At 33.5% G+C, this 24053-nt stretch overlaps 1 protein-coding gene across 2 annotated transcripts in view; it reads left to right on the top strand.

The window, feature by feature from the left end:
- Positions 1 to 18260: 18260 nt before the first annotated feature.
- Positions 18261 to 24053, top strand: part of LOC113516678 (leucine-rich repeat neuronal protein 1-like) — a 374371-nt gene continuing 368578 nt past the window's right edge. Inside the window, exon 1 of one of the 2 annotated variants that reach the window (XM_052902599.1) lies at positions 18261 to 18620. The gene's annotated coding sequence lies outside the window, so the exon portion shown is untranslated. Of the gene's footprint in view, positions 18651 to 24053 lie in introns of both variants that reach the window. The other variant, XM_052902597.1, reaches the window with a different exon arrangement.

The following is a 24053-nucleotide window of genomic DNA, read 5'->3' as shown; positions in this document are numbered from 1 at the left end:
AGAGGTATGGAAACACCATCCCATTTTTATCCATTGAAAATTCTCGCTACCATTGAGGCCACAGCCATCTCCAGCAGGATTCCCTCTCGCATTACGTAACACCGTTGCTGGACTTAAAAAAAAAAGAAACAAACAATGGACGTCCGAATACGAATGGGGATGAAAATGGATACTTCGTTTGTAGGATTTTTTGTGGGCTCCGTACTTATGTATGGTTTTCCTTTCGTCTAATGTTTTATTTTATTAAACTAAGTATTATTTTGCAGAAATGTATGTCACTGGGTAGTCGATTAGAATTTTTTTTTTAATTCCGCTATCAGTTTGCGTGTGAATGTTAACTTTTGAAGATTGACTACTATTATTATTAGCAGTAGTTCTACGTCCTTTCAATATTAGTTATCAATCTCCAACCGTTATTCAGTCCACGCACGTTTTGCCATGCGAGTTTCGCCTCTAAACGAAACGTCTTCAGGCAAATTAATAGATCGCTGCTCGAAACCAAGTGTTGGCCGTTCAACAACAAGTCTGCGAACTATTTCTCTATTGTTTGTATGTGAACGGAACTATAAATATGTAACTACAACATCCATTAGGATACACTAGAGCGATGTTTCCCAACGTGGGGCTCACGCCCAAGGGGGGCAATTTAATAGATAAGGGGGGGGGGGGCAATTAAAAAATGGACTCAAAGCGATTTTAACCCTCTTGATCCGAGCCATTTAAATGTTAAGAGTAGACATCGGTGCCAAATTTAAGATAAAAAGTAAATTAAAAAAAATGCTGTATATACGAGGTCTATCCGGAAAGTTCGTATAAAAGTGTTCTGTAATGCGAGAAAGAGGAGTGGGGAGGCCAGGTAAGCGCAGGACCCCTTCCTTATGTCCCTAAAATGCTTCAGTTCTGGTCTGACCGCCGTGCGGTATTAACTGGCTTGTCACGCCATCTGTGAAGTTACCTCTTAACGAAACCCCGTCGGCATGGAGCCCGCTTCCGTTGAAGAGCAGCGCGTCGTAATCAATAAACTTTCTCTCGAAACTCGGCAAGAATGGCCGTGAAATTTTTGCCGATCTCAGAACAGTTTATGGGGATGATGCTGTGAAGGAACCAACCGTTTACAAGTGGCTAAAAAGATTCAGAGAGGGCCGAGAAAGAGTTCGATGTTCGGGGGATTGTCCATCAAAAAGACAGTTGATGGAAAATTCTACGTCGATGTGCTCAGACGCCTCAAAGCTCGTGTGGCAGAGAGAACTTGGCGAGAGGGGCGTTGGATTCTTCACCACGACAATGCCCCTGCCCACACCTCTCTTGTTGTCCGTGAGTTTTTGAGTAAAAATTCCATTAATACACCGAAACCCCCTATTCGCCGGATTTGGCCCCGTTTGACTTCTTCTTGTTCCCAAAAACCAAATTTGTACTTCGGGGGCGGCATTTGGTGGACATAAATGAGATAAAAAAAGCTACGACGGGGCAGCTGAGAAACCTACAACCAGAGGACTTTCAAGGAGCCTTCACACAGTGGAAACGGCGTTGGCACAAGTGCATTATGTCACAGGGGGAGTACTTTGAAGGGGATAAAATTGATTTACCTGAATAATTGTAAAATAAAATTTTAAAAAAAATGCTTTTATACGTATTTTCCGGACAAACCTCGTACTTATTAGGTATAATTTTGTTTGATATTACCAAAATATCGACTGGGCGATTAGAGTCGTCAAGCAAACTTGGTCGGAAAAAATTATGTATGGGGGCATAAAAATTTTAGAAATGTTCAAGTGGGGCATGGCACAAAAAAAGTAGGAAAACACTGCACTTCGTAGAAAAGTTTTTTTTTATTATTATTAAATACAGCAAATTAATTTATTTTGTATTGTGTTATTATTTTTAGTCTGTATCATTCTTTGAAGGGAACAATAAAGAGTTTTTTATACATTTATACATTCATTCAACCATGACTTTGTTTATTACAATAAAACTGTCATACTATACAAATGTCATCTTTAAACTTTAGAAGTATGGTGAGATGAAGGTTTGAAGGGGGGATATGGCGTGAATTTACAGGGTACAGAGGAATAACACCTGAGTTCTCAGGAATGGCAATGCATGGGGGGTATCATGGGCGAAACAGTATACTCTGTTATGTCCATGGTACTGCTCATGTCTATAGGCGACGGCTACCACTTTCCATCAGGTGGGCCGTCAGCTTGTTTGCCATTCCAAGTTGAATAAAAAAAAAGATGGTAGTGGTTCTTTTTTGTTTTAACTTTATGCCACTATTACTTCGAGTGGAAGATTAAAAGTAGGTACTTGTCACAGAACTATCAACATTTCCGTGGACTATCGACTTTCAGATAATTTATAATATCTTTTAGCCCTAACCAGACATTTCAGTTCCGGAGTTCCCTTTTACAAGACAGACAGATTAATAGCAAAGTCTGAAACTAGTTCTTAAAGTTAGCCCACTGAAATGGCATTGAGAGAATTTCGCAAGGGAAGCGCGAACAAAGCGATCTGAAATTTTATTTTATTTTAATATAGTTGTCGTATCTCATTTCTATAACGTGACACACAGCCGTAAGTAATGTAGAGCAATCAGTTCTCTAAATAATATTTACACTAAAGTTTGTCAATTTATCTGTCAGTTATTTAATCATGAAAAAACTATGAAACAACTTTAGATACAAGTTGGCAAAGAGATTTTTCTTTACTTGAAGAAAACAACAGTTGAAATTTTTGCTCGTTCTTCTCAGCTGAAATTGCATTACCAGCTGGCTGGTAGATTTATAAAAAAATGACTATTTAAAAATTTTAAATGCTTTTAATTAAGTTTATTTGAACGAAAAATATTTTTGTTATTTTTTCTATTACAAGTCATTATTTTCAGAATATTATCTATATAATGTCTATATATATCTAAAAAAAACTACACAGTTTTTTAAAGTGAAATGTAAAAAAAAGCTTGAATAAAAAGTAAATATATTTGTAAATTTAACTTGAAAAAAATAGTATTGTAAAATATATCGAGGACTTATTATTTTATTATTTTAAAAACTTATTAATATTGAATGACATAGGGGATCAATTAGACTCACATGGGAATTGTCCTTAATAATCTCGCCGATTCACACGTCCGTAAGTCACTAACATAATGGCGGTTTTCTCGATATTCATCTGCCTCTTTTATATTGCGTTCCGTTTCGATTTTATGTTCCGTCCGAGATGACGCGTCAATGGAACCAGCACTGAAGGCTAACCGCACGGGATAGTAAACTTTATAGCCATGTGATAAGGTTCTCATAAGAAGCACATGTAAAACACAGTTCTTGTTTTGGCATTAAACCGCGAGTTTTGGCTCAAAGGCCCAACGCTTTTGTCCCTTTCATATAGGCATCCGGTACACGTGAATGGACGGTCTAAAGGATTTTGTATAAGTGCAATAAAGAGGAATATAAAATTTTTATATTATTACCTACTGCGCTGATCTTTATCGCGTTTATTTTAGTTGTTTTATTTTCAATTTTATTTCCATTATGTTAATATAGTAAAGATTCGCTCTGGCTTCGCATGGATATATGTATATACATAGTAAGATAAATAAGTACCTCATTTTAGCTTTAATTAAGGCTAGAATTGTGTTGATGATTAGCTTTAATAAGCAAATTTTTGTTAAAATTTTAATTGGAATATTTATAGAAACCTCTATTTTTTTTTAAATAATATATGACCAATGTTAGTCACTAATAATGTAAATTGCTCTAGGTGAAAGAATGTTTAAAGTGATTGAGTAGTTTTGGAGTTTATACATTACAAACAATGGAAACATATAATAAATCCATTTTTTTTTATACAACTTAGAATGGCAAACAAGCAGACGGCCCACCTGATGAAAAGTGGTAATCGTCGCCTATAGACATGAGCAGTACCATGGACATAACAGAGTATACTGTTTCACCCATGATACCCCCATGCGTTGCCATTCCTGAGGACTCAGGTGTTATTCCTCTGTACCCAGTAAATTCACGCCATATCCCACCCTTCAAACCGAAACACAGCCATGCAAACACAACTACTTCCTCAAATATTTTCTCTTTACAATATTAGTATAGATGCTGCAGGTATGGATTGCATTTTGCATACGGTACGGTACGCCATGATGATCACCAACCTCCGGTAGAAGATGGCACCTTAAAAAGATTCTGAACACACACTTGCTTTTCATTATTAGCTTACCAAAGTAATGTTTCGTATTCCAATATATTTTTAACTTATTTGAGTTATTAAATTTAAAGAAATCTTTAAAATTAATATTATAATAAATAAATAAATAGAAACTACCTAGATAACCACTTTTTTCATATGAATGTTATTCTATTATCATGCCTGTATGTATTGACACTTCTGACAATCCGACCATATGTCACAATACCATTTCTTTTGCAAATTAAGTTTTAACTTTACGTAATAGAAGTAGAAAGATTTACCCCCTTATTCATAAAAACGTCAAACCTCTCATGAATGTATTTTAGCTATTGCAGTGCTTTGTCCTTTTCTTTTGCACTAATTGCTCAGTTAAAAATATAATGACAAAATACTCTAACAGTTAAAATAGCTTTGTAGGACGATTTAGTTTTTATGAATAAAAGGGTTAGTATGAAGATCAACGTAAAGAGATTGAAATAAATGTAACAAATATTATTTTTGACGGATCTCCATACCGTTTCCATTTAATCCCCTAAAAGCGAGGCGTGAATATACAAAGCAATTTCATCAATGAACCCAGAGGTGACCTTTTAATTTTGGTTGTCCCCCTCTAGCCGTCACAGTGTGATCTTTCTCCAAATCTGCATTGTACTTTAGTCTTTATTGTGTACGAAATAATGTACATAATAATTTGCAGATACGTACCTACAGCTGCTCACATCACCTGAACCAATCGGGCACATAAAAGTTTGGAATCGTATTGTATTATTAATCGATATTATTCTCATTGGCAGTCGAACAACTTGGTTGAAATGCCACGTGGTTTTATTTTGTTTCTTCTTGTAAAATCTCTTAGACTAAGGAGATATTATTGCAATGAATATTAAAATTAAACAAAATTGAAGTAAACACACATGACTATATTAGTAATATTGTAATTTATATTGTATTGTTTTTATAACTAAAAATTTAAATTACTCTTATGCTTTTTGTTAATCTGTATTGACACCATACATGTAAAAACAAGTTCCATGAAAAAGCAATAAAGCCCGTTCTTCTCGGTAGAAATTTCATTCCCAAATGGGCGGTAGATTCATGAAAAAATGACTATTCAAAAATTCATGTAACTAAGTTTACTTGGATAAAAATATATATTTCTTATTCATTGTAGTATATTTTCAAACTATTAATTTCAAAATATTACTACAAATTTTCACTCGTGACTTTGTCCGCGTCATCGATACATATTGATTGGCCTAACCAGTCTCCTCCCTGCTTCGTCTTAAAAACCTATGTGTATACTTAATTCCATGGCGATCGATTAAGCCGATATAACAAGGAAATGACCAAAAAAAAAAGTAAAAATTTTCTATCTTCCTACGCTACTTTCTTGACATCAACACGTTTTTAATAAAAAGGCAAACGTTGTTAATTTCTAAACATAAATATATTCAACTTTACAAAATTATTAGTGTGTCTCGATACAACATGTATTACTTCCAAAGTATTATACTTACCAAAAAATAATGCATATTATTTTACTTGAAAAAAATACCCAAATTTGGGTTATTTACGGACTGATACTCCCATAGTATGAACTGGAATACTAAACGTGAACCATACGTAACGAACTGCGTATACCATTCATTAGCAACTACTGGACTACCTTCCCTCCAATAATCGACCTCGTCCATCAATAATAACAAGCTCGGATACATTAGACCCCTGAATCTTGCCTAACGTCAGGCTCGCAAAAAATAAGGTGCCCACTCACCCCTCGTGAGGTATGATTCCAATTTGATCATTATTTTCGTATTGTACAAAAGTTTTTGTGTAACCATTAAAAATATACCTACAAAAAAAGAAAAAAAAGGTTTTTTTTTTAATCAACTTAGAATAGCAAACAAGCTGACGGCCCATCTGATGGAAAGTGGTAACTGTCACCTATAGACATGAGCAGTACCATGGACATAACAGAGTATACTGTTTCGCCCATGATACCCCCCACGCGTTGCCAATCTGAGGACTCAGGTGTTATTCCTCTGTACCCTGTAAATTCACGTCATATCCCACTCTTCAAACCGAACAGCCATGCAAACACAGCTGCTTCACGGTAGAAACACGAATGGGACAGAGGTACCCAAGCAATCGACTTTTGTACAAAGTCTCCCTCTGGTAAAAAAAAGATGATGTATGTATTAAATTTAAACCTTTGTATTATTTATATTTGTAGTCTATTTTTAACTAAATTCTTAAAATTGTTCTATCTCTTTTCATACTGTATAGTTATGTTAAAGTAAATGCTGTGAATACCTTTAATAGGCATATGCATTAATATTGTATTATATTTAATGTTTGTTATATATATTATAATGCAATATGCTATCGAATATTCCTATAAATAAATAAATAAAATTTTCGCGTATACTTTAATAAAGATGAAAATTAACGGGATTATTTGTATGAACTATAATAACTTAAGATGTATAAATATTACATTACACATGACAAGGTACAGAGGTATAACATCTTAGTCCTCAGAAATGGCAACGCATATAGAGTATCATGGGTGGCACAGTTCTCTGTTGTGTTCATGGTATTGTTCATATTTATAGGCGACAGTTGCCACTTTCCATCAGGTGAGCCGCCAGCCTGTTTGCTATTATAAATTATATAAAAAAAATATATATATATATATATATATATATATATATATATATATATATATGTGTGTGTGTGTATATATATATATATGTTTTACAAAAAAACACCTTCTTCAAACGTGGCCAAACCTGTTATTTTGATTTAAAAACTAAAGTAATGAACGATATTGAAAAAAATTCTACGACACCAATCTGAAAGTATATATATATATATATATATATATATATATATATATATATATATATATATATATATATATATATATATATATATATATATATATATATATATATATATATACGATCGAATTAAGAAACTTCTCCTTTTTTAAAGTCGTTTGTAAAATTACTAATATACGTAAACGCAATGTGCGTGTAAAATCAGTTATTATAATAAACATTAACTGTATCTCAGAAAAATGAAATATTTTGGCATTTTTAATCACCAATCCACCTTTATTTGTAAGTGTATTATAAGTCAATTCTAATAAAGGGTTCAGTGTGCCTATCAAATTATTCGCGGGGTGAATAATTTGATTTTACCAGAGGGAGACTTTGTACAAAAGTTGATTGCTTGGGTACCTCTGTCCCATTCGTGTTTCAACCGTGAAGCAGTTGTGTTTGCATGGCTGTGTTTCAGTTTGAAGGGTGGGATATGGCGTGAATTTACTGGGTACAGAGGAATAACATCTGAGTCCTCAGGAATAGCAACGCATGGGGGGTATCATGAGCGAAACAGCATACTCTGTTTTGTCCATGTTACTGTTCATATCTATAGGCGACGGTTACCACTTTCCATCAGGTGGGTCGTCAGCTTGTTTGCTATTATTATAAGTTGTATAAAAAAAAAGAATTGGGCCGTTAGTTATCAGTACTTTTTAGTTTCATAGTATTTGGAATATATTCCAAATTAAGAGGTATTCGCGCCTAACCATTGAAAGTCGCTGTCCGTAATGTCTGTCTCTCCATTATTTCTAAACCACATACGAATTTTGATACGAGTTTCACTGTCATTTAGATATTTTATTGAAGAAATTTTTCAAGTTCCATCTGTTCGAAGTTGCTAGTGTAAAATAAAAGAAAAAAATAAAAACATACTTAGGTAACATTACATAGCCGCCAAGCGTGAACACTCGTTCACTACCATAACACCCATATCTCTTTCACAGATCTATATACAATACGTGTAATGTGTAAAGATTGGTAGATCGAACGATACGGGTTCCGTGGGCTATTGCTTTTTTATTGAATTTAATTTTGTATACTGTGTGGTTTATCTCGTTTTATGGGGGAAATGGTGGTGATAAGAAATATTCTTTAGTAAGCATTCAATTTAACCAACATGAGGGCATCTTAATAATGTTGTTGTTACTAACGGCACTTGAAATTAAATTAACGTTTATTTACATTATTATCAATTCAGCCAGTATCCGTTCACTGCTGGACATAGGCCTCCCCCATAGACTGCCATAAAGAACGGTCCTGAGCCACCTGCATCCAATGACTCTCTGCAATGCATATGAAGCCGTCACTCCAGCTAGTGGGGGTCGTTCTACACTACGTTTGCTGATACGGGGTCGCCTGGGGGAGAAGGGATTGTTAGTAATGCGGATTATCAGTTCCATTGCTAATAATATACCCTAACAGGTCGACCTCCCCGTGGTCTCCCCTGGAAACCATCGTGCTGAATTCCAAGTGTATTCATCACGATGGGCTAACTGACCTACCTTTTCATCCTCACTGGTGCCCCGCCAGCGTATACCGTTAGCGCAGCCGGGGTTACCATTCCATAATCATACATTAAAAAAAAAATACGGGGTCGCCACTCAAGAACCTTTTTTCCCCCATCGGTTGTCGGTTCTTCGAGCTATGTGACCAGCTCATCAGCTTGCTTATCCTTCGGGCTCTGTTGGTTACTTTGGTTCTTTTGCATTTATTTACATGACACATTGTTATTATAAAAACGTTAATCAAAAATCATGTAATAATCATAAACGGAAATAATAATTTAAATTAATTTTAATTATACATACATACATTACTGTCACGCCTGTCTCCCGCTAGGGTGGGCAGAAACAGTGGAACGCCAAATGCATTTTATTTTGTAAATCTTAAATTAAATTAATTTAAAATAAATTTTTAATTTGTATAAATATTTTAATTACATTTATACAATTACAATTTAAAATTTGCATTTATAATTATAACAATATAAAATAATAAACAAAATACAATATAAAAATGTAGGCTATTAAAATTTCAGTTAATCAAAAATTTATCAATGGTTTTTAGCACTCTATCTGTATAAATATAAAAAAAGCTAAATAAATAAATAATTTTGTTGTAACTCTGTAAATATATACAGATAATTCTAACAACTTTATAAACTAGGGAAATAAGGGATTTTTAGTAAAGGGATCTAACTCCCCCATTCTAGCAATATACTCTACCAGGTCGATCTCCACATGGTTCTTCTTAGAAACTATCATGGTAAATTCTCGATGAATCCTTTCCCTCTATTATCGATCATTCCTCACTGGTGCCCTGGTAACTTATAGCGCAGGCAGGGTGTGGCTACCAATCCTTTATCATCCATTGAAAAAAAAAAACTGGACCATCGATAATAAAATAGCTACATAGTCTGTGTTTGAATGGTTATCTTTCCGAAATCTTTACCTATTTTGACATCACTGAAAACTATTGCCAATAACTGCGATTAAAATGTCGCATCTGTTTGAAACGTTCGGTTTCTTGTCAAGCCACTTCGCCTTTTCAAATGTGAATAATAAATATGTATTTATTATGACAATTAAAAAATGTACAAGTATTCGATAATTTATATCGAAATATAACTATAAATCTTCCACAGACAATACAAAATAACACGTCAGACGATAAATCAGTCACAACGCGGACAATCGGACGGAAGACGGCGGAAGTTTGGCGACGAATTTCAAACTGAACTAATTCCATTGTTACTTGTAGAATCAGATGTGAAATTGTGAATTTACACACTGTCAGCGCCATTGTACAACTCTGTATAATAAATTGATGGAGATTTAAAAAAGAAACCGTAATTACTTTCTTTTTTTATACAACTTAGAATGGCAAACAAGCTGACGGCCCACCTGATGAAAAGTGGTAACCGTCGCCTATAAACATGAGCAGTAGCATGGACATAACAGAGTATACTGTTTCGCCTATGATACCCCTCATGCGTTGCCATTCCTGAGGGCTCAGGTGTTATTCCTCTGTACCAAAGCCTATTCTATGCCGGGACCACATGTTCATATCACACATGTTCGATGTTAAATGTGACAATCAGTATTATCTATTATAAGGTATACTATTGTGGGCCGATGCACCGATGTATCTGACAGCTATTTCACGGTCGGTGAAGAATCGCCCACTATCAGTTTTATTGGTTTGTGCATAATAAAATAAAATCAGTTGGATGTACGCGCAAAACTATTTCGGATATTTTGCGTAAATTTAACAATGTAAATTTATTTAATAATTTGACTGAAATAGTTTATATATATATATATATATATATATATATATATATATATATATATATATATATATATATATATATATATATATATATATATATATATATATATATAATATATATATATATATACTGCTGTTACTAATATATCTCTATTCACTGCCATATCCTCCCTTCAAACCGAAACACAGCCATGCAAACGCAACTGCTTCACGGTAGAAACACGAAGACAGACAGACGGATATATATATATATATATATATATATATATATATATATATATATATATACTAAAATATATACACTTAGGGAGGAAAGGAATTGTTAGTGGAGACTGAAAATCCCATTGCTAGCAATATACCCAACCAGGTCGACCTCCTCGTGATTCTCCCTGAAAACTATCATGGTTAATTCCTGATGAATTCATCATGATGGATTAACTGGCGTGTTTTCATTCTCATCTATCACCATTCACTGGTGCTCCGCCAGCGTATCCTGTTATCGCAGGCAGGTTACCATACCATTTTCACCCATAAATAAAATATACACATATGGATATTGCTATATATTAGGCACCTTTAATATACACATAAATACCTCCAGTATAAACCTAAGTATGAAGGAAATTGTACTAGTACGTATAGATAGAGAGTCATAAATATTTGGACGTGAACCTTACGCCTCGCGAACAGTGTGTTCCGATCGGAGAATTCTTTGTCGCCGGTGCCATAAAAATTGTAAATAATGTAAAACGGACCTAAATAGTGGGTATTTACGTCATATTATTTATTTTACAAATAGCGCCTAGAATATACAAGGTATGCATTTTGCACATTTTGTAATATGTTGCAACAATGTTTTTACTAATATATGAATGTGAAACTGAGTTTGTTTGTTACGTATTGACGCCTTAACTCTTTAACCAGTAAATTTTTTTTATATAATGTTTTTTTTTTTTAAAAGCATTTTCTTTATACAACTTAGAATGGCATGCAAGCTGACGGCCCACCTGATGGAAAGTGGTAACCGTCGCAGTACCATGCACATAACAGAGTACACTGTTTAGCCCATGATACTCCCCATGCGTTGCCATTCCTGAGGACTCAGGTATTATTCCTCTGTACCCAGTAAATTCACGTCATATCCCACCCTTCAAACCGAAACACAGCTATGCAAACACAACTGCTTCACGGTTGAAACACGAATGGGACAGAGGTACCCAAGCAATCGACTTTTGTACAAAGTCTCCCTCTGGGGTACAAATACAGTCCGTCTGATGGTGAACGGTCACTGTAGCCGATATTTAGTATGTATTTACTATGAATGATAAGGGCACAGATCTTCAATCAATATATCCCGGTTATACCTATGCTTAAAGTTGTCTTTTTAATCGATGATAATGGAATAGTAACGCAGCTTGTGCTAACGGTGTACGCCAGCGGGGCACCAGTGAGGGATGATAGGTGAAGATGAAAAGGCAGGTCAGTTAACCGATTGTGAGCAATACACCCGAAATTCAGCATGATGGCTCTAGAAGAGACCACGTGGAGGTCGACCTGACTGAGTATATTGCTAACAGTGCATTAGGTGTTCTACATTACTAACAATCTCTTCCCCCCGCTCTCAAAAAGACAATGTTATCATCATGTTGTTTTTTGGGATTGTGGGGATTTTAGGATGGTATTTGGGATGGACAAGTTATGTCCTTGTATGGCGAGGACATATATATTTGAGATATCTCAAATAGTAGATATAAAAGAACAGAAAATTTTATTAGGAATGGTTTAGTCGTTGGGGCGCCAAGGTATCCAACAGACCAAGTCACTTTCGAATTTATAATCTTAACGAGGATTTATGTATATCAATATATAAATGCTCATGCCCGTTTCAATTTAAAAAAGTTCCTAAATAGCTTGACCCAATCGGGAATCAAATTTAGGACCTCATACTATAAGCGATGACATGCTGCTTTTGCACGAAATTCAACAACTTTAAAAAAAATCTGCTCTGAGACTCCTTTTCACAACGTCTTAACTTTTGCATCTTGCAGATTTAAATATTTCATCTCAGCCACACGTCGTCTTTCATACCGCGGACTTTATTACCGACGTACTAGGAGACCATAAAATAAGCTCAAGTATAAGGTCGGTTGAGTAAGCCTCCATTCACACATCCGAATCGAGAATTACATGAACTGCTCTTATTTATGTTCTTTTCTATAATCATCGCATTGGCCGTTAACCTACTGATAGGGGGAAGGGATTGTTAGTAATGGGGAGACTAGTCCCCATTGCTATTAATGTACCCTTTCAGGTCGACTTCCACGCGGTTCTCCCTGGTGACTATCGTGACTAATTTATCCTTGAAATTTTTCACAATGACCTAACTGACTTGCCTGCAGGGAAAGGTATTGTTAGTAATGGAGACTGAGAATCCCATTGCTAGCAATATACACAACCAGGTCGACCTCCTTACGGTTCCCCCTGGAAACTATCATGGTTAATTCGTGATGAATTCATCATGATGGGCTAACTGGCCCGTTTTCATTTTCATCTATCACCCTTCACTGGTGCTCCGCCAGCGTATCCCGGTAGCGCAGGCAAATTTAAATTTTTCAAAATCCCCGAAAAACTAACCAAGAATAACCATATGAATATGAAAACATTTACACTTACGACACAACTCTGTATTTTTCATATTGTCTTGAACTAGTCTATTTTTCAATATTTCATTCACTTAGATGACACAAATTTGTTAATCATTAAACAATTGGTGTCAACTTCAGTTTAGAATATTAATAATAATTAATAATAATATAAGCTTAAATAGCTTACAGTATGAATATTGTAAAGTTATATTATATCTATATAATGAGGGCGCTAATCACTTTTTTTTATACAACTTAGAACGGCAAGCAAGCTGACGGCCCACCTGATGGAAAGTGGTAACCGTCGCCTATAGACTTGAGCAGTACCATTTACATAACAGAGTATACTGTTTTGTCCATAACACCCCCCATGCGTCGTCATTCCTGAGGACTCGGGTGTTATTGCTCTGTACCGTGTAAATTCACAGCCATATCCCACCCTTCAGACCGAAACACAGCCATGCAAACACAACTGCTTCACGGTAGAAACACGAATAGGACAGAGGTGTCCAAGCAAACGAATTTTGTATTCTTCCTCTACTAACTTCTCTAAGATCCAAATTAAGCAAATTAATATGAGATTAATCGTTTTATAAGTTAATACTTTCTTTGATACGTACTAAATATTAAAACCAATGGTCTAAGATAAAGTAAATAATGCTAGATAGCTGTGTAAGGGCTGTAACTTCGATAATACATTATATACAATTCACAGATCCACTGTAGGACAATCTAATATTACAAATGGCTCGTAAACCCTCGCTCGAGTAAGCGCTATGTTTAATGACACGTCTATATTTGGTGCCTATTCTGAAGGATCCATAAACTTTACTAATTTCACCGGACTATTATTCACTACGGTATAGTAGTACATAATAAGGAGAGAGGGGAAATAATAAGAGAGAAAGTCGCCGAAAGCGTATAAATTGACGGAGTTATGAGGTAACAAACAAAAAATTACTACTGAATTAAGAACCTCCTTTTTTTGAAGTAGGTTGAAAATCGTTTATCATGATTCACTATCAACGTATAACCAAAAAGACAAAACCCTTTACTCATGCAAACACAATAATCTCCTATAAACCTATTTTAACTATTACGATGTTTTGTCTCTTTCTTTCAAACCAACAATTTAGCACAAAAGAGGCGAAACAGTTCATTAGCTATAATAGGTTTATGACATGTTAGACGCTTTAGTGAATATGGGGTTAAGTCTAGAAAGCTAAAATTTGAAATACAAACAACAGCTAGTCAAAGATATATTATTGAAATAATTAGAAAATATTTTAATGTAATAACTACCGGTTTAACTTATGTGTCATTAGATCAAAAATGCTCGATTAGTTTCGGGATCAATTCGTGATTCTTAATCATGAGCGGCTGTGACGCAAACCTAACTGTCGCTCATGATTAAGGATTTAAAGGACTTACAGTTAAACCCGTAGTTATTACATTAAAATATAATGTGTGCTTACAAAAGTTTTAACAATAAAATTATAAAATAATGTCGGAAAAATTCTAAACTTACTAATGGCTCACAAATAGATCCTAAGTTGTTTATTCACGTCGTCAGCTTTCATTCAACTTGTCAAGTTTTTGCTACTGTCACTCGCGTGTTTACTGTACCGGTTTCGGTTTCATTCTATTCTCTATAAATAGTTAACTTGGCGATTTTAATGGGCTCATAACGTATGAATGGAATTTAAATTGACACATAGTTTCTGCCAATTTCGAAATCACAACCTTATCGGTCTTATTTTTTATAACACTGCGCTATCTGTACAGTATGTACTCGTAGTAGTAAAAGTGTGGTTTCGGCATAGAATAAGCCATCCCTTCCTTTACCATGGGTGTCGTAAGAGGCGGCTAAAGGAATTTAAATGTCAAGGAATGGACAGCAGCATCCCTTTTTAAATATCACCAAAATTCTAACTGGGATAGCCAACGCACCTGTCCAACACGACAATCATTGTCAAACCCTCCTTATGGAAGAGGCCTATGTTCAGCAGTGAAATGTTAATGGCTGATGTGATGACGATGACGATGATGATGATGATCATCATCATCTATACAGTGTTTAACAATTTACAACTTGTTTAACAATTCGTCACAATTTATCATTCAATATATACCCACCACAAATTTATTATATTTATTTTATTTTTATTTTTTACACAATACACTTTAAGCACACCACTGTCTTGGTCAAGTTACCCAAACATTATTGTTATTATTAGGGCCCCGCGGGTTGGCGAGGCTCGTGCTGAAAATCAGCGCTGTAGTGTCCCTGACACTACAGCATAATGCTGAGCACGCACCTTATTTTGCAGGTATTGCGACGCACGCACACATACACTCATATTTGATGAAACTGTTATAATACGAATTGTTTTATTTTTCTTTTTTAATTTAATATTCTTTTTTTATATTTATATAAATATTTATTGTGTTGTTTCTCTATTATAATTCTTAATATATGGATTTTTTTAACCCCTGTGTGGGTGTTGTCGCATATTTCTGTAAAATAAAGTTTCTTTCTTTCTTTCTAACAAAACTCTGTCTCGACACAAAAATGTTACCAAGATAGGGTCTTGGTAACATTTTTGTGTCGAGTACTTATTACTTACCCACTTATTTATACAAACTAAACCTTTTAAAATCTATTTTAATTATTAAACTGTTTTGACACTTCTATTAAATTGGGAATTTAATTCAAAAGAAAGAGAGTTCAACAGTTCAATACCTATAATAGGCTTTTGAGAAGGTTGACGTTTTTATGAATAAGGAGATTATTTAAATAAAATTTAGTAAGTATTATAATGTTTATTTGTAACTGTATGCATCATAATTAATGATTGTGTCAAACAAAATAAAAAGAGTCCAAATGTGACTAAACCATTTATTTGATCTAAAAACTAAACTACCGAATCTATTTTGGTAAAATTTTAACGGGACCAATTTGTAAGTATATTTTTTCGGATGAAAAAAGTTTTTTTCTAAATCGGTTCACAACTGACAGAGTTGTGAGGTAACAAATATAAAAAAAATACAACCGAATAAAGAACTTCTTTCTACTTGATGTTTTTTTTTTAATTAAAAACAATAATATGGTAATTCCGCCTGCACTATCAGTATACACTGGCGGGGCACCAGTGAGGGATGATTGGTGAGGATGAAAAGGCAGGTCAATTAGCTCATCGTGACGAATTCAATGATAAATTATCATCAGGTAACCGCTTACCATCAAGTGGGCCGTATGCTCGTTTGCCACCTCAGTGGTATAAAAAAAATTAGTTGTAGAGTACAAACTACATATTAATTAATTCGAAATTGACACGCATATCTATTGTTTCCCTTTGGCTTACCTTCACGGCCCTAGTTTTCTAAGTTCCTTTGACTATTTATTATACATATATTTCCAATTTCCATTCCTTGTTTCCATAGTCGCCCACATTAGTCACGATAGTTTCCAAGGGGAACGTGAAGGTTGACCTGGTAGGGATAGTAATTGGAACTTTTTTTTTATACAACTTAGAATGGCAAACAAGCTGACGGCCCACCTGATGGAAAGTGGTAACCGTCGCCTATAGACATGAGCAGTACCGTGGACATAATAGAGTATACTGTTTCGCCCATGATACCCCCCAACTAACCTGCCCATTAATAACGATCCCTTTCCCTCCTCTTCATGTCGTTTAAGAATAGCTCGTATGAAATATATATAGGTATAAAAAATATCTACCTACTTGTTCCTCACAATTGATTACTAAATAAGTAGGTGTAGGCAAATAATTACAATGTATTCATTTACGTATTTATTAATTGTGGTTTTTATTACTTCACCATAACAGTCAATGGCATAAATGCGTAAGTTAAATAGGTATATACACGAGAATCTTATGAATAATTAATTAAATTTCATTATGTTGTTGTATCAGCCATTAACTGCCCACTGCTGAACATAGCTTCCCCCATAAGGTGGATTTTGCCCGTAGTTGCCACACTTGGCAGGCGGGTTGGCAACTGCAGTTTGGCTATTGGTGATGTTTTAAAAGAGATGCTGCCCATCCCTCCATAAGCTCCCTTAGTCGCCTCTAACGATACCCACGAGAAAGGAAGGGGTGGCCATTCTATTCCAGAACTTACACGGCTTAAATTTGCTTATAGTCATTTGTAATATAATATGTATGTAAAATAAATTATAATTTATTATTATTATTAATAATTCTAGAAAAGAATTTGCTGCCTTTATAATTCCATGATTAATTATGAATTAATTAATTCATTATAATTATTTATGAATGAGTTATTAAGTTTACCTTTTGTAACTTGTATAAAGTAAATTGTAATTGTTATTTTTAATTATATTAAAATTTGCTTCGTTTATAATTTCTCAATAATCTTATATAATTCTTTATTAACTCTCTTTTATCCGCAGCATTATCCGCGTGACCAGGATATGTTTACTGGCCGGGATAAAAACTAGCCTATATGCTTCTCCATCGCATATAATAATTACATACCAAATTTTAAAGTGATTCTTACCTCTAAACAGCGTCAAAGCGCTGAGAGATAATAAACAAATGCAATCTCTCTTTCACATTTTTTATCCGAAATGATATACATATACTCGTAGATTAGTCCCGTTGAAGTTTTATCAAAATCGGTTCAGTAATTTAGTTATTAAATCAAAATAACTGGTTTTGTTACAATTCATTTTTTTTTTGTGGAAAACAATCTCAAATATTTAAATTATGATACTTATTAGCACTTTTAATTATTTAGCGTTAAGATTTCCTTTCATTTATGATTGTTGACACTTGAATTAATTGTATAAATTTTGCTCCACAAAAAAAATCAGCTTCAAACTTAACAATACTAAATTAACCATAATCACAACCATAAACTAGTTATTTGATTTAAAAATCAATTTACTAGAATGTTTTTGATGAAATGTCTACGATACCAATCTGAAAGTATGTAAGTATATTATTTCAAATAAAAAATGAAATTTCCCAAATACATTTATGAATGACGCAACTCTAAAGTACCGAATAAACATAAAAAAAATACTACCAAATTGACAGCCTCTTTCTTTTTGAAGTTAGTTAAAATATTTCAATAATTTTATTTATTTATTTGGTTTGTAAGCAGGGACCATGCGGTCCAAGGCGCCCCATGCGCCGCGCTGCCGTTCAATTGCCGTCGACTGCGTTCCGTTCCATTCCGACCCCTCAGTTGCTCGACCGCTCGCGTCGTGTTTGTACGTGTCGCTGCGTAAAAGATTACGACCGCGCGTAGTCTCCGACGAACATAAAATTATATATATAAAAAAAATATATCAGTTACAGGTTTCTGTGTTTCGCCGCATCCCAAAGGGAACGTTCGAAGTCAACTCTCACTAACTGGATACGCTCTGTTATTCCACGTTTATTGTTTATCGTTAGCAAGTGCAAAATGTGATGTTGTGTGTGCTCAACGAGCGTGCCCGTCCCGTCCTGTGTAACGTTGTCCCAAAGTGAACTAGATGGATGTAATGTGCTTCTAAATTCGGAGTTATAATTTTTTAGTCCTTCGCACCCGGATACTTTTCTGCAAGGTTAGTACGAATTATTATCTTGACAACTAGGTGAGTTTACGAGATAAGGCGTAATATGTGACTAATAATAGTTACGATATTGAATTATTATTGTCGTTACCAGGAAACTGTGCTAATTTTGATTTTCATGAAACCACAGAAAGGCTTATTAGACGGAATTAATCATATCCTATAATGATTTGCTAAATTACTTGTGCATTCAGTTGTTTCCCGCGGGTACTGTTATCATCCAATTGTACTTAAATTTTCAAAAAATACCATTATATTAGATGTTTATATCCTATAAACAATATATCCGCCAAATTTCAAATTCGTAGTTCAAGTAATTTTTGAGATTTTGAACCTATTAATCATTGCGTTATATTGCGGTAGATTACTAAATTTGAACCCTACCACTGTTTATTATTTTAATACCTATCTATGTATTAAACAATAACTTCCAAATTTAAATTACCTACAAGTTTTGTTTTGATATAAGTAAGTACTTATTTATTATTATGAAGCAACCAATAACAGCGTGGGTGGTGTCGGGCAAATTAAGCCTAAAGCAATTTCGTACTGCCAAATTTCAACTTAGTAAATTAAGTAAGTATCTACCTAGGTTTGGTACTGCAAGTTTGTGATCTATTTAATTTAATGATTGGAAAGATTTTGCTATAAATTTAATGTAGGTAAATACAAACCCAAATAGAATTACGTGCTTATTTAATAAAAGTGAACTCTTTTATAATCATATTTTAACTATTAAAGTATTTTGGCATATTTCAAATTAGAAATTTTGGCACAATAAAAAGACAAAACACTTCAATACCTACCTAAGATATAGATTTATGAGACATTTGACATTGTCTATTCTAATATTACTTACGTACGAATAAAAAGAAAAGATTATTTTTTTTATAATGGAATAAACTCGGAAAACGATTACTCGAAAACCAAATTTTAAAATTCTCTCACCTATAGGAAACTATATTATCAGCTATTAACATGAGCTGTATTTTGTTTTAAAAAAATCATGAGAAGTCTCACAGGCTTAGTAGTTACGAAAAAAAAAGATAAGAAATTTAATTAATCAACCGATAATGGAAAAACTATATCTAAACAATAATTATACGTGTATTGTATAGCATACATAGTGACTCGAGAGGTAACTAATGTTGATTCACACACCTCGAGCCTCAACCAAACAGCCAAGGCAACTGTAATTAGAACAAACATAAATATTTACATTGCTTAATGATTCACGCCGTTTTTTGGTTTCCTAATCCTTATCTCGGCCTCGATCATTACTTTTATTATGTGGTTCTATTTCTTGTAGATTTTTTTATGATTTTAACTAATATTTAACAAGTTCAATACAAGTGGGGGGGGGAGGATTATTAGTAATGGAGCCAAATACCCTAATTACTAGCAATATACCCTATCAGGTCGACCTCCACGTGGTTCCCCCTAGATACCATCATGGCTAATTCTAGTTGCATTCGTCAGGATGGGCTAACTGACCTGCTTTCATCCTCATCAGTCATCTATCACTGGTGCCCCACCAGTGTATACCGACATTACCAGTCGGAATTACCAGGCGGGATTACCAGGCGGGATTACCATACCATTATAACCTATTAAAAAAAAATACGAGTAAGTGTTTATAAGTAATAAAAGTTTTAAAGTACTACACTAAAATTTATTTGGTTGTAATGGATTTTCATTTATAGTACTAATTTTTAATAATTTCTATCACTGTGTATTCATTTTATTGAAAAGGTTGAGTAATGGAAATTAGCCCTATTGCTAACAATAAGATATATTGTTAGGTCATGGGAAAATATCAGTTTTAATCACTATCGTGATTATTTCCTGATAAATTCGTCATGATAGCACAACTAGCCTAACTTCATCTTTACATACCATCTCTCGCCAGCAATGTAAACCTATATACAAAGTACAATTATATTTTCGTTCATAAACAAACCTACACACCACAATATTATTGCTAACCTTCAATAATTCCTCCATTGAAGATCAATCATTAGACAAATAAGCCAATATATACACTATATCATAACTTATTACAAGCTTTTGTCATTGTTTTTCAAACTTTTATAGTGTATCTATCAAATATATTGATTTTTATAATTATATTTAATAAAACAAAAAATCTAAACTAAAATATGGTCAATCAACCTCGGTCTCCTCTATTCTCAACCGTCATACTTCTTACAATTTCGATCAATAGAATTAGGAACACTCTAGTAATGAACAATGCATAAAATATCAAATAATTACTTCCGAATGAGTGAGAGTTTAAAATCGGTTCTTTTAGAAAAAAAATCTTAAGGAGGCCGTTCACCTGGGATGAATAAATAACGTACAACCCGTCAATTCCATACATTTAAATACTCTCCTATCCGCAATAACATTTTATACAAATCGTATTTTATACACGGGGTTGCCTTCAAATCGAGCTTCACGATTCTATCAAGAAGTCGGAATATTTAATATTTTAACGAATAACGGACCATCTTAATTATATTCTCCATCTTAATTAATGAGGAAAAGATAATTAGTCAAGTCTCTTAATTTATTAATACAATTTTAATAATTCAAAATAGGCATCTGATCTAGGTAAATGCGTCGTTATCGCCGCAAAACTGATAATTATTTAATATAATTAATGCCATTTTATCATCAAACTATTTATCTTTAAAACAACATTCAAGTATATGTATTTAAAGTAGATAATTGGATATCTATAATACCTGCTAACATTTTTATCAGTAATGACAAAAAACTTAAAAATACAACAATAAATAGCAAATAAAGTAAGTAGTAGTAGCGAAAACTATTTTTTTATATATTTTATACGTGACAAAGTCACAAAGAAACCGATTGCTAATTTTGGTAAAAATAAATTATTATTATGAATTATTGACAGGCAGCCCGTAATTTTTTAATTTGGCGGCCATAAATTCATCCAATAAAAATTACTTGGCCGAAGGTCAATTACATACAGTGCTAATAATTTATCGAAAGTAGTAAATAAAAACTCAGAACGTATAAAAACGTGAGACTTTAGGGATCTGACTAATTAAAAAAAAACCGACTAATAAATTGGATAAAAATATAATAAATATAACTATTTATAACATTACCATATTTATATTTTCGTTGATCTAAGGTGAATTACATACATTTTACAATTAACCAATAAAAACTCTTACTAATATGACATAAAACATCGTAACATCTAATACTTAATGGACGTGACAAAATTACAAAAAAGCCCACAATTAAAATAAAATATTTTTTACTAATTTCGACAGTTTATGATCGCAGTTTTTATATTATAATTATAATCTCTATGACCTAGAGTCAATTGCACAATGCATATAACTTATCGAAAATGGTCAATAAAAACTCAGAATATAAATGCTACGTCTAATACTTAATGGATATGACAAAGTCACAAAAATCTCAATTATTAAATTTAGTAAAAGTGAAATCATTTTCTTAAATTTTAACTGTTTATAATCGCCATAATTACGTTATCTTCTCATTGGTCTAAGTTTAATTATCGGAAATGATCAATAAAAATTCAGAATTTAATAATAACGTCTAATACTTAATGGATATGACAAAGTCACAAAAATTTAATTTATTAAAATTAAGAAAATTATTTTATATTTAGTAAAACAATTTTCTCAAATTTTGACTGTTTATATCTTCCATATATATGTTATCTTTTCATTGGCCTAAGTTTAATTATCGAAAATGATCAATAAAAACTCAGAATTTAATAATATACTTAATGGAAGTGACAAAGTCACAAAAATCCAAATTATTAAATTTAAGAAAGTAAAAGTAGTTAAAATAATTTTCTAATATTTTGACCGTTTATAGGCCGCCATATTTATGTTATCCTCTCGTTGGCCTAAGGTCAATTGCAATGCGAATTACTTATCGGAAACGGTCAATAAAAACTCAGAATATAATAAATAACGATATCATACCCTCCTTCCTCTACTTGATTATTTTGGCAATAGTCCAAAAATTTGCGGCCGACCAGCATCCTTACTGTTTACTGTATTTATTATGCACAAGGAATATGAAAATGATATCGCCGCATTAGCAATGGTATATATTCTAATAAAACGCCAACGGATGGTGAAACCTGTCAGTTCTGTAAGGTCAAGGCCTTATCTGTAAGAGCGTTCATGAATTATCTTTGTTGTTACTATGATATCGACTATAAATTACGTAAGAACTGTTCCAAATTGCCCTATCTGTCATTTAACTTTCTTAAGTATCAAAGTGTTTGTCATATATTTATATGTAGAAAAAAAACTTTATAATATAGTGAATATTTATATGCTTGTACTGTCTGTTCAATTCCCTTTTTTTTTTAAACTGATTGAAAAAGATTCTTAATACGATTGTATTATTTTTTTCATGTTTGTTACCTCATAACTCTATCACTTCTAAACTGATTTGGAAAATTCTTTCTCTTTTTTTATTTATAGTAAAATCTCTAATTTAACTATAGTGGTCTGACTCGACCTTTAAGTTATTATGGTATTAAATTACTAATTATTACACTCCACACGTATTACTGTCCACTACTGAACATAGGCCTCGTCCATAAGGGGGGGGGGGGGGGGGGTTGCCAGGCCTCGATTGGCAGGCTGATTGGCAATTACAGTTAGTCCTTTGGTGATGTTTTAAGAGGGATGCCAGTACTTTTAGACTTATACTACATTTAATTATTTTTTTGAAGATGAAGTCATTGTAATCATCGAATTATTTATTCTTTATTGTACACAAAACATACTGTTAATCACAATTCGTTATAAACATAATGTACAAAGGCGAACTTATCTCTAATAAGAGATTTCTTCCAGCAAAACCTAATTGTTAGAAGCGACAAATACAGTTAATTCATTATATCCTCTTTGTCCAATTATTCTTATTTTAATATTATAAATGTGAAAGTGTATTTGTTTATCACCTTATAGCGCCTTAACGGCTTAACCAATCACTGTGAAATATGGTAACACGTACTATATATATACGGAGAAAGGTATAAGCTACTTTTAATCTCGGTCAGTACGCAAATGCTGGTCACAAGGGGGGAAAGGGATTGTTAGTAATGGAGACTAAGAATCCCATTGCTAGCAATATATCCAACCAGGTCGACTTCCTCGCGGTTCCCCCTGGAAACTATCATGGTTAATTCCTGATGAATTCATCATGATGGGCTGGAACTGGCCTGTTTTCATTCTCATCTATCACCCTTCACTGGTACTCCGCCAGCGTATCCCGTTAGCGCAGGCGGAGTTACCATTCCATTTTTACCCATAAAAAAAATCCTGGTCACGCGGACAAAGTTTCAAGTAATAGCTATTATATATATAGTATAAATAACTGCTACTGTCACAT

This window comes from Galleria mellonella, unplaced genomic scaffold (genome assembly GCF_026898425.1).
Source record: "Galleria mellonella isolate WM207_F2 unplaced genomic scaffold, CSIRO_AGI_GalMel_v1 utg93, whole genome shotgun sequence".
Taxonomy (NCBI): Eukaryota; Metazoa; Arthropoda; class Insecta; order Lepidoptera; family Pyralidae; genus Galleria; species Galleria mellonella.
This window is presented reverse-complemented; position numbering and strand designations above follow the sequence as displayed.